Source organism: Felis catus, chromosome F2 (assembly GCF_018350175.1).
Source record: "Felis catus isolate Fca126 chromosome F2, F.catus_Fca126_mat1.0, whole genome shotgun sequence".
Taxonomy (NCBI): Eukaryota; Metazoa; Chordata; class Mammalia; order Carnivora; family Felidae; genus Felis; species Felis catus.
This window is the reverse complement of record NC_058385.1, coordinates 43,057,506-43,072,270: the sequence shown is the minus strand read 5'-3', so window position 1 is coordinate 43,072,270 and position 14,765 is coordinate 43,057,506. Positions and strand designations below refer to the sequence as shown.

Below are 14,765 nucleotides of genomic sequence, written 5' to 3'. Positions count from 1 at the left end.
AAACGTCCATCACCTGACGAATGGCTAAACAAAATTTAGCATATCCATACAACGGGGTGTGGTTTAGCAATAAAGAGCAATGCAGTCCTGACACACGCTCAGACGTGGATGAACCTTGAAAACGTCATGCTAAGTGAAGAGAGTTGGTTATGGAGACCAACCATCGGAGGATTCCGTTCACACGGAAGGTCTGGGATAAGCAGGTCTACAGAAACAGAAGGTAAGTGGGTAGCTGCCTAGGACTTGCTTGGGGACTGGAATGAGAAGCGACTGCTAACGAATACAGGGTTTCTTTGGGGGATGATGAAAATGCTGTAAAATTAGACTGTGGTGACCGATGCCTCTGTGATAATACTAAAATCCACTCAACAGTACACTTTAAGTGGGTGACTTTTTGTAGCATGGGAGTTAAATCTCAAGAGAGCTGTTAAATATTAGGTACATTAACTGCAAGTAGCATAAAAGATACTCTTTGACATTCAGCCTATTGCATGACCAGATAAACTGCACTTTTTTGAAATGATCGCTTTCCCAATAATGTAGGTCTTGATCCGGAGCTCAGTGGCAAATTTTGCATTTTGTAGAGGACCTCAGAGCTGGAACTAAAAGCACCAAAAGATGAGCATAGAAGTGGGGTCCACAGAAACTTAGTCCAAGCTTTCTGGTCACTCAGCCAGAGCAGTTATTCTGTAACTTCGGTACATTTTGACCACATTCAAATACAGGGACTAAGGTCAGAACCAAGAATGTGCCTTTTTAACAAATCCATCCCACTGCCACCCAGAAAATTCAAATCCAGGCAGGGCGAGGATAGCACTTTGTACTAGGCCCATCAGCCTGAAAGGCTCCTTTCCTCTGGCAGCCTGGGGCTAATGAGCTGGAAACTGGGGGTATTGGTGGGGGGGGGGGGGTCAGATCACAGGTCATGATCACATTTTTCACCTGCTTCATAATAACTCTTCCCATCAATTTTATAGGCATTTGGGAAATTTTCTTTCTTTTAATGTTTATTTTGAGAAGAGAGAGAGAGAGAGCACGTGTGTGCATAGGAGGGGTGGGGGAGGGGGAGAGAGAGAAAGAGAATCCCAAGCAGGCTCTGTGCTGCCAGTGCAGAGCCCAACTAGGGGCTAGATCCCTGGAACCAAGAGATCATGACCTAAGCTGAAATCGAGAGTCAGAGAGGAAGGCCAGCTGCAAGAATCCAAGTCTTTTGGCTACCTGTCTGCTATTCCCTTGCTTCTCCCAGGATATAGAAGGAAACACACAGTGCATGCTGTTTGGGCAAAAGAGGTAAAGAAATGGCTCCTAACCCAGAGTCCCTGTGCACCATTTGTTTCAGTCTTGTTTTTTCACAATGGCTGCTTGAGCCTCACGAGGAAAGCTTTGTGCTAGGAACCAGGGGTCATGTGTGATCATGGCACGACATGACTGCCCTCGACCAGTTGGTCTGTGTGGTGTGGCAAACCAGTGGAAGAATGAATGCTTAGCAGGCCAAAGGTGCCTCCCAAACCTCTGCCAGTGGCCCCTTTCCCTGTGACCTTAGAGACCCTCTGCCTCTCCACCTCTAGAGGCTCTCTTCCTACCCCCTCAAGGCCACCCACTGCAACTTTATCTCCCAGGTACACATCTCTCTGGCTCACATCAGTCAAGCTGGCTATTCCACCTGATTAAGTACCTGTCAGGGCCACTTGAAGTTTGGAGAACACCAAATTTCAATAATTACACGGTCCCCTGAATTGGGCAAAGAGAGGTTTTGTGGTTAGTTTACAGAAAGTTTGTCCCAGAATGCCATACTCCTTCAACCAAGGGCCAAACCTGATGTCTAGTTTCAGTCAGGCCAAGTTACCAGGACAGGAAACAAAATATATTTTAAGTGGCTCAGCCTTCAACTTCAACATACGGTAAGAACGACAGAATCTAAGGTTAGTAGGAAGCTGTAAACATCAGCTAACCTCCCAGCTAGCTGAGGTTTTGAAGATGTCAAACAGCCAAACACTTGCTTGCTTATTACCTCTAGGTGTGGGGCCTCGCTACTTCTGAAGTGGTCTATTCCCTCTGTGACCACTTTTTAGAAAGGCCTTCCTTCCATTCAATCAAAATCTGCCCCTTTAAAAGCCTCCACACCTTTCATTCCTGATTGTCCAAAAGAAGGAAGATCCAGGAAGACAAAGGGTCAAATGTAAGTCATTACATTATATCTTCCTGGTGTTTCGTCGATGATGATGCTTTCCAGAAAGTTTTTTGTTGTTGTTGTTGTTTTCTTTCTTTCTTTTTTTTTTTTTTTTTTTTTTTTTTTTTGAGAAAGAAAGAACAAGCAGGGAAGGGGCAGAGACAAGAGGGGGACAAGGATCCGAAGCAGGCTCCGCGCTGACATCAGGGAGCCCAATGCAGGGCTTAAACTCAGGAACCATGAGATCATGACCTGAGCCAAAGCCAGATGCTCAACCAACTAAGCCACCCAGGCACCCCCAGAAAATCTTTTTACTCCTGTTTTTGAAATTTCCAGTAAAATAAAAACTGAACCTCTTGCACTTCTAGAGTACTAAAAGAAAGTAATTTTATATTAAATAGACTAATTCTCCTGAATGAATACTAAACACATCTGCAAATAGTTTATGGTATGGAATTTGTTTGAATCTTCCGGGTTCTCTGCCTCTATTTATACCTCAAGGCACAAAACAACAAAAACAGCCTGGTAAAGACTCACAAGAGTAGTTAATGCCCAAGGAGAGAAACAGCAAACACCAGGAGGCAACTCACAAATGTTCTCTTAATATTTATTAAACCAACAACAGTGTTTTGGGTAAATCATATTAACGTAATACACAAAGTTCTGGGCAAATGAAATTTTTAATTCATTTACATCAAATGTGCCTGCAGTCCACATTTTTATTAAAAGGACAATAAGCATTCAGTTGAGAAGCTTGGAAATAGCATGTTATTTTGAATATCATGTATTATTTTTCTATCATTTAAGACTGTTAAAACTTTTTTCGAAAAACATTACACGGTAAGCTTTTAGAAAGCTCTGGTTGCAGGAGTATAATTCAACCATTTATATAATTTCTTCTAAAGGTTGTGGAAAAGGTATGCAGTCATGGAAATCACCTCAAATCCTCTCTGTAATGAGTAAGATACAAATATATATGTATATAATATACACACACACATATATATATTTTTGAAGGAAACAAAATCTTGCAAATGAGAAGGTAAACACAGCAATTCATCCTTTGTGTAGCACTCACCATTGTTTGATGTGCTAAAGGCCTCTATTTATACAATCTTTAGCAGTTAAAGATGCAAACCACTTCACTGAAAACATTTTAAAAGAAAAGCACTTACCAATCTGCCAAAGATAAACAGATTTATCTTTTCCTTTATTCACATTCCTGGACTTCCCCCATTACCTGAGCCACAATGTTCCTTTTGATTTCTTCATGCCAATCTGCGTTGGGATTTTTGCTGCTAGCACCTGCAAGTGTCTTAACTGCCATCACTCCCTTGATGACGGCTTACGGGCTGTTGTTACACCCGAGGGTCCCAGGTCCTTTTAGCAATAGCTACTATGCCAACTGTCTCCCCCGGATCAATGCCAGCTTCCCTGAGTCAACACCAGGCAGAAGCCAAACAAAGCTGCTGTGCTGCCTACCTCACAAAACTTGTAAATGAAGGGCATTCTAGAACTGGCTTCTAGGAAGAAAACTCACTATTTCTATATTGTTTTCACCAACTTTAATGTGCTTATGTGCCGGAAGCCTTGTTAAAATGCAAATTACAGTTCAGTAGTCTCAGGTGGGGTTGAGATTCTGTATTTCTAACAAGCTCCCAGGTGATGTTCATGCTGGTCTGGCGTCCACATTTTGAGTAGCGAGGCCCTAATGCAGAGGGCCGCAAGCATGGCTGCACATTAGAATCACCAAGGCAGCTCAGAAAAAAAAGACAAAAACAAAACGCTGATATCCGGGCCCCACAAGCAGGGGCTCTCATTCAATAGTGTCTGGGACAGCAGGGGTGGAAACCACTCTCAGTAGCTCTCAATCTCTAGTAGCATGCAACTGAATCACCCGGTGGGCTTTTTAAAGCAGAGTCCTACTCTCAGATTTCTGACTCAGTCGGTCTGGAGTCAGGCCCTGAAGCTGCATTTCTAACAAGTTCCTAGGTGATGCAGATACTGCTGACCTGTCCACACTTAGAGAACTGACCTAATGCCTGGGTTAATGACTCTCCCGATAGACTCCAAGTTCCACTGAGGACAAACACTTCTTTAATTTTTTTTAAGGTCTATTTATTTGTGAGAGAGACAGAGAAAGAGAGAGAAAAGCATGAGCTGGGGAGGGACAGAGAGAGAGGGAGACCCAGAATCTGAAGCAGGCTCCAGGCTTTGAACTGTCAGCACAGAACCGCACGCAGGGCTCGAACCCACAAACCATGAGCTCATAACCTGAGCTTAACTGACTAAGCCACCCAGGCGCCCCATGAGAACAAACACTTCTATGTACAAATTGTATTATATCAGCGCTCTGCAACATCTATGTGTCAGGGACACACTAAGGTTGGGGGGGGGGGTAGAATTCACATTTCCACTCCCTTAATTTCTAAGATTAGTCTACATGTACGCTTCATACTTTGGAAAGACATTTACACCGATTGTCTGCCCCCCCAAAAAAAACCCAGCAATGTTGAATTTCATTCTAGATATTACAGACTTACTAGGTTTAAAAGCATATGAATCCTAGCAAATGGTTTATTTAACAGCTTGCTCAGAATAATCCTCCTTCCAACTCCATTGTGGGACAGATACATGTTGAGTGGCAGTTTCTAAAGGGTGAGCACTTTAATGTTATCCTGCAGAGCAATTTTTAAAAGCTTTGAAAACTCTAGAATTCTTAAACAAGGTTTTTTTTTTCCTGAGTCAATTAAAGATAGCCCCCTTTATTCAAGGGATGGAAAATTGTGTTTCAGAATTGAGTGAGGGCAAACATGTTCCCAAATTAGATATCTGAACAAAGTAAACTATGAATAGATTAGATAATGGGCTGCTGCTTTTTTACTGAAGCAAGAACTAAAGACAACTCAGACGTCTTATTCACAGGATAGCCAAAAGCACTCGCTCTTCCCTACTTCAACCCCGGAAACAGTAGAGTTCCATGGAACTAATTCAACTTGAACGAGGTCCAAGTAGCTGAGCTGAAGTAATAAAGTATAAACTGAAGAAAAGGACCATCATTAAGACACGTGTGTGGGGCTTATACATGATCAGTAACTTCAGACAAGTTCTAGGACACATTCCCAATCAGGAAAACACAATCTCTCTGTTCAAAGCATGAACTCAGGCAAATCTAATAAGCTGACCAAACATGCTTTTCTGCAACCAGGCCAGGAGGACAAGCATCCTTTGTTCCACTAAGGAAAGTTTTTGAAAGGAAAAGGAAATGTTTCCTTTTTTTTAAAGACATCCTCAGAAAGACTTAATTTATACGTATATAATCTTCTGTGTAAAGAGCATGTATCATAATCTACCAACATAAACTATCAGAAAAGTATGAGCCAACAGAAAAAGATGTTGAAGAGTAGAAAAGGAAGAATCCCGAAGGGAGCAAGCATATCCTCTTGTATACAGCTTTGGACTGTGACGGGCAGCAGGGCAGTCCTGGGAAGCCACTGCAATCCATGGGGCTTGGTCACAAGCAATAGGAAAGATGGTTTAAGAGGACAAAATCTTGGGGTGCCTGGGTGGCTCCGTTGGTGAAGCATCTGAACTCGCATGATCTCACAGTTCGTGGGTTGGAGCCCCACATCGGGCTCTGAGCTAACACCAAGGAGCCTGCTTGGGATTCTCTCTCTCCCTCCCTCTCTGCCCTGCCCCCACTCATGCTTTCCTTCTCTCTCTCACTCTCTCTCAAAATAAATAAACTTAAGAAGAAGACAAAATCTTACCTGCTAGATTTGCCTCTAAGCTGGAAGAGTCCATGAAGGCACCCAGAGCAGTAGTTCTCAAACCTTCTGGAAGCTAGAATCACCCGGCGAGCTTTTACAGCCAGCTGGGCCCCACCCCCCACGGAGTCTGATGTCCCAGGTGGGGCCCAGGCATACAGAGCTTTTCAGAGTTCCTCAGATGAGTTTAATCAGCAGGAAGGGGTGCGAGTCAGTGATCTAGAACATGCCCCTCACTCTCCAGAGCTAAGAGCTAGAGAGGCTAAAATACCTTTTCTTTTCACCAAAACACAATAGCCACATTGAGAAAAGAAAAAAGAAGAAAGAAATCAGCCTATCCTTTCTTTCCCATCTGGTCCATGGCACCATCATTTTTCTCAGTCTCAGGTTCAAAACCTCCAAAGAGGATCCTCTCTTCTTTGATCAGCACATCTAATCAGCTGTCCATTTCAATCAGCATCAACAGAGACCAGTGCTGACTCCACAGCGGGCACGCTTCTAAATGCTTGACATGCAAGAACTCACTAATCCTCACAGCATTACCATGAGGTGGCTACTGTGACTAATCTCCTTTTTACAGATGAGAAAACTGAGGCAGAGAGAGACTAAGTAATCTGCCCAAGTTCACACAGCCAGACACTGGCAGAGCTGAGAATTTAAAGAGACCCTGTGAATTCTACTCCTTAGTCCCCCCATTACCAGACACAAGCTTATGGAGAGAAGCCATCAAAGCAATAGGCTCCACGTTGGTAAAGAAATCAGAATATGGGTGGGGCACCTGGGTGGCTCAGTCAGTTAAGTGTTCAACTCGTGGTTTCAGCTCATGTCACGATCTCACCGTTTGTGGGTTTGATGGGTTCGAGCCCCACGTGGGGCTCAGTGCTACTGGTATAGAGCCTGCTTGGGATTCTCTCTCTGCCCCTCCCCTGGTGACTCTCTCAAAATAAATAAATTAACTTAAAAAAAAAAAAAAGGAATATGGGTGATCTAGGGTATTTGGACAACCAATGCAAATGAAGTGTGACACTTCATTTTTCTGAGCTACACCTGTTAGACCGTATTAAAAACTGGTTATACATTTAAATACTTTCACTGCTCTCTTGAAAGATAATAGTATCATGCCAGGGCTATTTAAAGCTAAAAAAAAAAAAAAAAGCCCCCAAAACACGAGGATCTAACTTCTGCTAGGCCACATAAAATGCAGTCGTGGCAAACACCGCCTGGCAGTTGTGAGACAATTACAGACAAGAATGGAAAGTGCCTATCATGGCTCTAAGTACATAGTAGGACGTCTGTGTAGTAATTTTCAATGTTAGTGTCCTTTAATAAAATTCATTTCTTAAAAATACCACCCCACAGACTAATTTTCTGAAAAACTATGAGGCAAATATATTTATGTTATTACGCTAAGATTTACCAAAAATGTTTTCAAGAGAAAAATGTTGGGAGAAAAGATGACCCTACGCCCAACACCAGCAAAAGGAACTGAGCAAAAAAGTACTTCTACCTGGATCAGAAGTGCCTCAGCCTCTCTTTTCCAGGAAAGCACTGACATATTTTTAGTATAAAAATCTAAGGAATGCTCTTCTTCCCTCAACCTACCATAGCAGCTTTTTTTAATCCCATAAAATGTGGTATTAATTCATGAGGACTTTGCTTCTAGTTTTGATTCTTATCTCCAAGAACCTTTCATCTCCTTTTCTGTCTACAAGTCTCCACAATCTTCCTAGGATTTACGTCAGCCCCTGGTATCTCCAAATCCTAGTGCTTTCTGTTCTCCTCCCTGAATTAGCCAAAATGTTTGTGGATAATAATCGAGTCCACCAGAGCAAAAGTTTTGCTGCAAGTTAAAAAATTATCTAAACATCATTTTAAATTATTCACTTTGCACAGAACACATTAACCACACTGATTCAGAGCATATAACATATAATGTATGTTCCATTTGATATTGCATTTACGGACCAACCATGGGCCAGAAGTAAGTATATTAGGTGCTAATCATTAATGTGCACAATGAAGGAGAAGAAGGAGCCAGAAAGGGAATGTTTTATGGTAAAAAAAAAAAAAAAATTACTAACAAATCAGATGGCCTAGGTCCAATATATAGCTCTACCACTAACTATATGATATTGGACAAATACTGATGGGTTTCCCTTTAAAAGTCAATTCCAGCTCTAAATCCATTGTTACATAATGAAAAGGCAGAGTCCAAAAGAATAAAATAAAAATCATCCTGACACTTTTATACCTCTTTCATTCATCAGTTAAGACTATTTGATCTTAGCCAAACACATAAGGTCTAGTTCTCACCTGACAGTGCCCCAAGTTTATAGAGTATGGAAAATTAGACTATATGAAATGTAAGGTTTCTTTCCTCTCGGATACAAACACCAAGAAATTATTCAGGTTCTAAACAATTTCTTAATCTTTGTGTCTTTCATACATCTTAATACCCAGATGTCTTTCCTCAGAGAACAGATGGGGAAAGAGAAAAAAATTTGAACATCAAATGTCTTCAGGTCATGAATAGAATTATTTTTCTCCAACACATCATGCCACTTCAAAGAAGGTTTTGTTTTTGCTTTTCTGGGAAAGCAGTGACTTCTCTTCTACAAGGGGTTCTTCTTATCCCTCTCAATTGTAGATACAGTTCTTTGGCAGTTTTGATTGCTAGGCATGTCTAACTAGATTCAGACTGATACATATAATGCACGTGTTATCTATGGGCCCAATACATCTTCAATTCCCCTAAATAATCAAAAGGTAGATGATAGTTGCTTAAAGGTAGGTATCATGTCGTAATTTTTTTTTTTACCTTGCAAGACCAGCAAAGAGCTTTGCTCTTGGTCGATGTGCCAAGATGATTTAAGTCTTAACTGATTGACTTACCAAACATAAAACTTCATTCAATAACCAATCAGAACCATTAAAAAACCTAATCAAATCTAATACAGTTTCCTCCCACTATCCGAAAGCAGAGAGTTCCCATGAAACCTTTCGTAAGCCAAAGTGGCAGAAAGCGAAGAACCAATTACCAGTAATTTATACAGGAAAAACCTTTGAGCATTCCCAGACCCAAAAAATAACCTCCCTTAGGCTTTTCTGGTATCTTAGGACACATCTTGCTAATGGATACACAAAATGAATCAAGATAAAGCACAGATGCTCACACAGTTCAAAGCTGCAGTGGTTTGATGCGAAGATGCTGTGTGTAGTTCTGCAGGAAGGAGACTGGCGGTGCCCCTCTTGATGCTTAGGGTACATGCCACCTCCATAATGGCTCACCACAAAACAAACGCCCAACGTATTTTCACTTCTTGCCTTGTTTCGTAAAAGCGAAAATTCTCTTCAGATTTCTTTCAGTTAGTGAAAACAGGTACTAAGATAGGTCTTACATAAAAATGCAATAGCCTAATGTGAACTTTCAAAAGGCAGGGGGATGCCCAAATTATGAAATAAAAATACTCACCACTCTTATCTAAATGAGTTCAAAGCGGGGCAGAAATAAAATTAAGATTTTAATTCATTAGCAAACCTAACAGATAAATCAGGGTTTACAGCATAAGATTCCAATACTGACCTTCTGTAAGCATTTACAATGGTAATCCCAAGTACTATGTCAGGTTTTATGAAGCTTTCATGAAGTCTTAACTAAATTTTCAACTTGTATGCAAGTCTCTTTTGAGCTTTAGCTGAATGTAACTGAGGAAACAGATGGTGGCAGAAAGAAAGTATAATTCGGCATCACACCCTGCCTGGTAAAAAATAAACTGGTCATAAATTTGTGAAAATACATGGCCCTTGGTGTCAGGGGTCAAAATGCAAGTGAGAAACAAAAAAAACATATGCATACATATTTATGCACGTAGAATGTATTCCAGAATCACAAAATTTAAAGCTAGAAGGAAAGAGAATCAAATGTGCTTAAAGCACGTTAGAAGTTTTCAGTCATTATTGAAGCTAATCTTCAAAATAACCAAAAAGCAAAATATTATAATTCTCGGTCTTACACTGAAAACACAAGGTCAGAAATGATAAGAAATTTCCTCGAGGTCACGTGGATTTCAAGTGGTAATACCGAAAACCAAACCCCAATACAATGGATTCCAAAACCCTGAAGACCATCTCCTGTGTCATCTTAATTTGGGAGAGCACAAAACTGAAACTCGGCAAAGCCAGAACTACAAGTTCATATGGATTAGAATCTACATATGTCATGACCCCATACTTCATTGCACTGTCACACACCTGTCACCCAGGCAACTAGACACTGTTGCCTCACGACTCAGTAAACAGTGATCTTTTGGTTGCTAAACATGTCAAGTGAATCGAGCCATCAGCACAGATGTACTAACCTTAAATAGTAAACCTTCAGTTAACCAGAAATTAGAGACCCTTGTATTAACATTTTTACAATCTTTTCTCAGATGTTTCCTGCATCTATTGAGATGATTATATTGTTATCTCCCTTCAACTGTTGACTGCATTGCTTTTCTGATGTTGAAGCATTCCTTGGATAAACTCTATTTGGCTCCATCAGTTTTTTAGTAAGCTGCCATTTTCAGTTTGATAATGTTATACGTAAATTTTTGGCATCATAAGTGAAGCTGGCCTGTAGATTTGTTTCCTATGCCCTCCCTGTCTGATTTTGACATACAGTAATGCTAACCTGATAAAATGAAGAAGAACAGCCTCTATCATTCTGGAAGCTCTATAACAACAATTATTATCTACTCCTTCAAGGATCGGCAGAACGTACTTGTAAAACTCTCTGCATCTGGCGCCATTTTTTTAAATTGATTTTTTTTGTTGAGATAATTACAGATTCACATGCAGTTGTAAGAAATAATACAAAGAAATCTCTTCTACTCTTTATCCAGTTTCCGCCAATGGTAACATTTCATAAAACTATCATGACTATCACAAGGATATTGACATTGACACAATCCACTAATCTTATTCAGAGTTCCTAAATTTTACTTGTACTCGTTTGTATCTGTGTGGATGCATATATTTAGTTCTGTGCATTTTATCACATGTACAGATCTATGCATACACATATAAATTTATTTAATATAACCTTAGTGTCACTATATATAGCTTTTTATCAGACTTTTTGTCTATTATAAACAGTTTCCAAGTTATAAACATTCTTCAAACATATTTTTAATGGCTGTATATTTAATGTATAATTTAGAATCTTTTATTTAACTAATCTATTATTATACACTCAAGTTGTTTCCATTTTTTAACTATTATTAATAAATTTTCAATAAACACATTTTACCCAGCTATGAGTATTTCCTTTGGATAGATTTGAAAAGGTAAAATTACTGGAAAAAATGGGCATTCACATCTTAACACTCACAGATTCATCTAGTTCCTGCAAAGACCCTTTCAGAAATAACTAATGACATATCCTCTCACATCACCCATGTTTAGAGAAAAGCTGAATCCAAACATATCTCCAATGTCTCAACATAGAGCTAGGCCTCCTCAAATCAGCAAAGAGAACCCAGCTATGAAAGAGCAGGCTCGGGGCACCTAGATGGCTCAATCGGTTGATCATCCGACTTCAGCTCAGGTCACGATCTCGCGGTTCGTGCTTATGGCTCAGAGCCTGGAGCCTGCTTTGGATTCTGTGTCTCCCTGTCTCTCAGCCCCTCTACCACTCGCACACTGTCTCTGTCTCTTTCTCAAAAATAAATAAACATTAAAAAAAAAGAAAAGAAAAAAAAAAGAGCAGGCTCAATCGTTCATCTCCTGGGCCACTCTCTGGGCTGCAGCTGATCAGATAAGCCCATGTAGTGTACAAAGCCCCCACTCTTTAAGGAGGCAGAAAACCATGAATCAGAATAATAGTAACTAACACATGACATAAAACATGAACATGTGTTAAAAGCTCCTACATATTCTGTCTCACATAATCCTAAAAATCTTGTTTAGAATATTCCATTTTATAGAGGAGAAAACTGAGCACAGAGTGGTTAAGAAAACTGTCTCAAGTTACACAGTGAAGGGGATTCAAACTCAGGCAAGTCTGACCTCCAATGACCAGGCTCTGAGCCGGTCTACCATACTGCCTGCTCATTTAGATTCTTGTTTGTGGTGACCACAGCACTTACACTGGGTTCCAGTGCTACAGAGAGGAGCGGAGGGGAAGGCACCAGTTAAAGTCCCCTCTCTAGAAATGGGCATCTAGGCCAGAAACCAAATGAGAAGCCTGAGACCCGTCAGTGACTTATGCCTTAAAAAGCCCTCTAACGGGCGCCTGGGTGGCTCACTAAGTTGAGCGTCCCACTTTGGCTCAGGTCATGATCTCATGGTTCATAGGTTCAAGCCCTGCACTGGGCTCTGTGCTGACAGCTCAGAGCCTGGTGCCTGCTTCAGATTCTGTGTCTCTTTCTCTCTCTGCCCCTCCCCCATTCATGCTCTGTCTCTCTCTGTCCCAAAAATAAATAAAAACGTTGAAAAAAAAATTAAAAAAATAAATAAATAAATAAAAAATAAAAAGCCCTCTAAATTAGGGGCGCCGGGGTGTGTCAGTTGGGGTGCTTGGGTGACTCAACTGGCTAAGTGTCAACTGTGGATTTTGGCTCAAGTCATGATCTCATGGTTCATGAGTTCGAGCCCCATGTCGGGAGGCTTTGGAACATCTGTCTCTCTACCCCTCCCCCACTCACAGGCTCTTGTTTTCTCTCAAAATAAATAAATAAACTTAAAAGAAAAAAAGCCCCCCAAATTATATCAACAAGTTATGTTTTCTTCTGTCGAGACTGAAAGTGAATTCCATCACATCAACTTCATGCTACACTGGCTTGTATCAGAAAATATATGAGAAAACACTAGATCATGAACATTCAGAGCAACGTATATAATCCCAGTACATGATGAACACTCCATTCAAGTTAACTGATCACCATCAGCTCTTGGAAATGACTTACCTTTCAGTAATGTGAATGAATTCCTTGTTTCAGTAATAAAATAGTAAGTATTTGGCAGGAGCTTAATAATTACTTATTGATTAAGTTAATCTTAACATTTCTCCAATCTTACCCGGAAGCATATAGAAAAACTAAATGTTAAAGACAGAAAATTCTTCTAGTTCACTCCATCATTTTATACACAGGGAAGCTGAGGTCCCACAGGGATTAAGATAATGAACTGCATGTATGCAAAACCTCACTTTTGCCCTAAATATTGTACATTTATTTCTGCTGTCTTTATATTTAATAATATATCACACAAAACTAATATTTGACTTTTACTCTTTCTTGGTAAGAACTAGAAAAAAATAATCTTCCCTTAAGATTAAGAGTATCTCATTCCATGTGTCATCTTATCATGAGACTAAACTCTATTAATTGCACATACTCCTTAAATACCAGTACTATTTGTATTTAATATACCTGTATAATCATCAAAGAAAATAAACATCCAAATGCTTTGTAAAGGGCACACTTTCTGCATCTTTGTGACATTTTCGACAAAATGAATTGAACAGCAGAGGAAAAAAATGTAAAAACGTGTCTTGTCTTTAACAACATTTTCCATAGCTTGAAGTCCAAGACCAGGAGCTGGCTCTCACATCACTGAGTGCATACCAGTTGGCCTCTCTCTGCTGATATGAAATTCAAATAGGAAATCTCCAAAGACTTCAAGGTTTCTCCCCTTCTCCCAGTCCTACCAATTCTTTGAGATAATCAAGAAAAACATTCACAATTCTATTTCAACAGTGTTCTTTGCTATTCAGAGGCAGTCACCCCTCCAGCCTTGTTGCTAAAACTAATGCGGCCCCAGAAACAGACTTGTCAAAACACAGTGAGATTTTTTAATAGTAGGAACCGAAACTCAAATGGCTAAAAGGAGAAATTTCATGCATTTCTACTCTCAAAAAATACTCTCTTTCTCCACTCCCCCCACCCCCACTGCCCAACATTCCCTCACCAGCCCTGCTACCTCCTTTCAGATGACCAGCTTCACTCCAGCATGCAATACAGACATGACTCTCTCCTTCCAGTCTGCTAGAATCTCAATGGAACCAAACAGGAGGAAGCATGGATGTACACCATTGACTGCAGGAGTTGACCTCATCTTGTTTACTCTTCACGCCAACACTGCAATGTTGATGAAACTGAGGTCTAGTGAGTCAAAACTGGCAAACTAGCCCAGGTACACCCATAGGTTGGTGGATTCAGTTGATCCCAGACACACTGCTTTCAGTGGCCAGGGCAAAGCTGAGCTTCAGCAGAAATGATGGATCCCGACTGCCCTTGCCACGGGCACCTGCCTTTAAGTATGGATCATTAACAGTTATTTACCAAGCTCAGCACTGAGCAGGGGTGAAATGTGTGAAAAGAGGGCCCTCCCCTTATATGGCATCAATCTCAATGGAAGAGAAAATTCACCTCTTAGAATGTCAGAGGGCTTAAGAACATCTTATATAGCTCCCACATTTCATAGACAAGAAAACAGAGGCCAAGAAAGGAAGAAAAAAACCACTTAGTACTTTCTGTGCCTCAACCACCATTCCTATGCACCCTCATTTTATGCCCACAATAATCATGTCATAAAGGCATTCAGGTCCAAATTATACACATGTACATATGTATTTTTTCAAGTGACTTGGAGTTGTAGCATCTTGTCCAAGTACTATAGTAAGTGGAAAAGTACCAGCATGTGAACCCAGCTTGTCCACCTCCCATGCCAAAGCCCTTCGTGTTTACAGTGGTTCCCAAGGTCACACAGCTATATACTGCCAGGAGCCCACCAACCAACACAGAATGGCATATAAGAAGGGGAAAAGTGGGGCGCCTGGGTGGCGC

General features: G+C 40.6%; 1 protein-coding gene across 2 annotated transcripts in view; it reads right to left on the bottom strand.

The window, feature by feature from the left end:
- The window catches only part of SDC2 (syndecan 2), a 100,353-nt gene that overhangs the window by 79,993 nt on the left and 5,595 nt on the right, over window positions 1-14,765 (bottom strand). Inside the window, exon 1 of one of the 2 annotated variants that reach the window (XM_045050102.1) lies at window positions 5,941-5,964. The exons of the other annotated variant lie outside the window; for it this stretch is intronic. The gene's annotated coding sequence lies outside the window, so the exon portion shown is untranslated. Of the gene's footprint in view, window positions 1-5,940; window positions 5,965-14,765 lie in introns of those variants that run through there. 2 annotated transcript variants of the gene reach the window in all.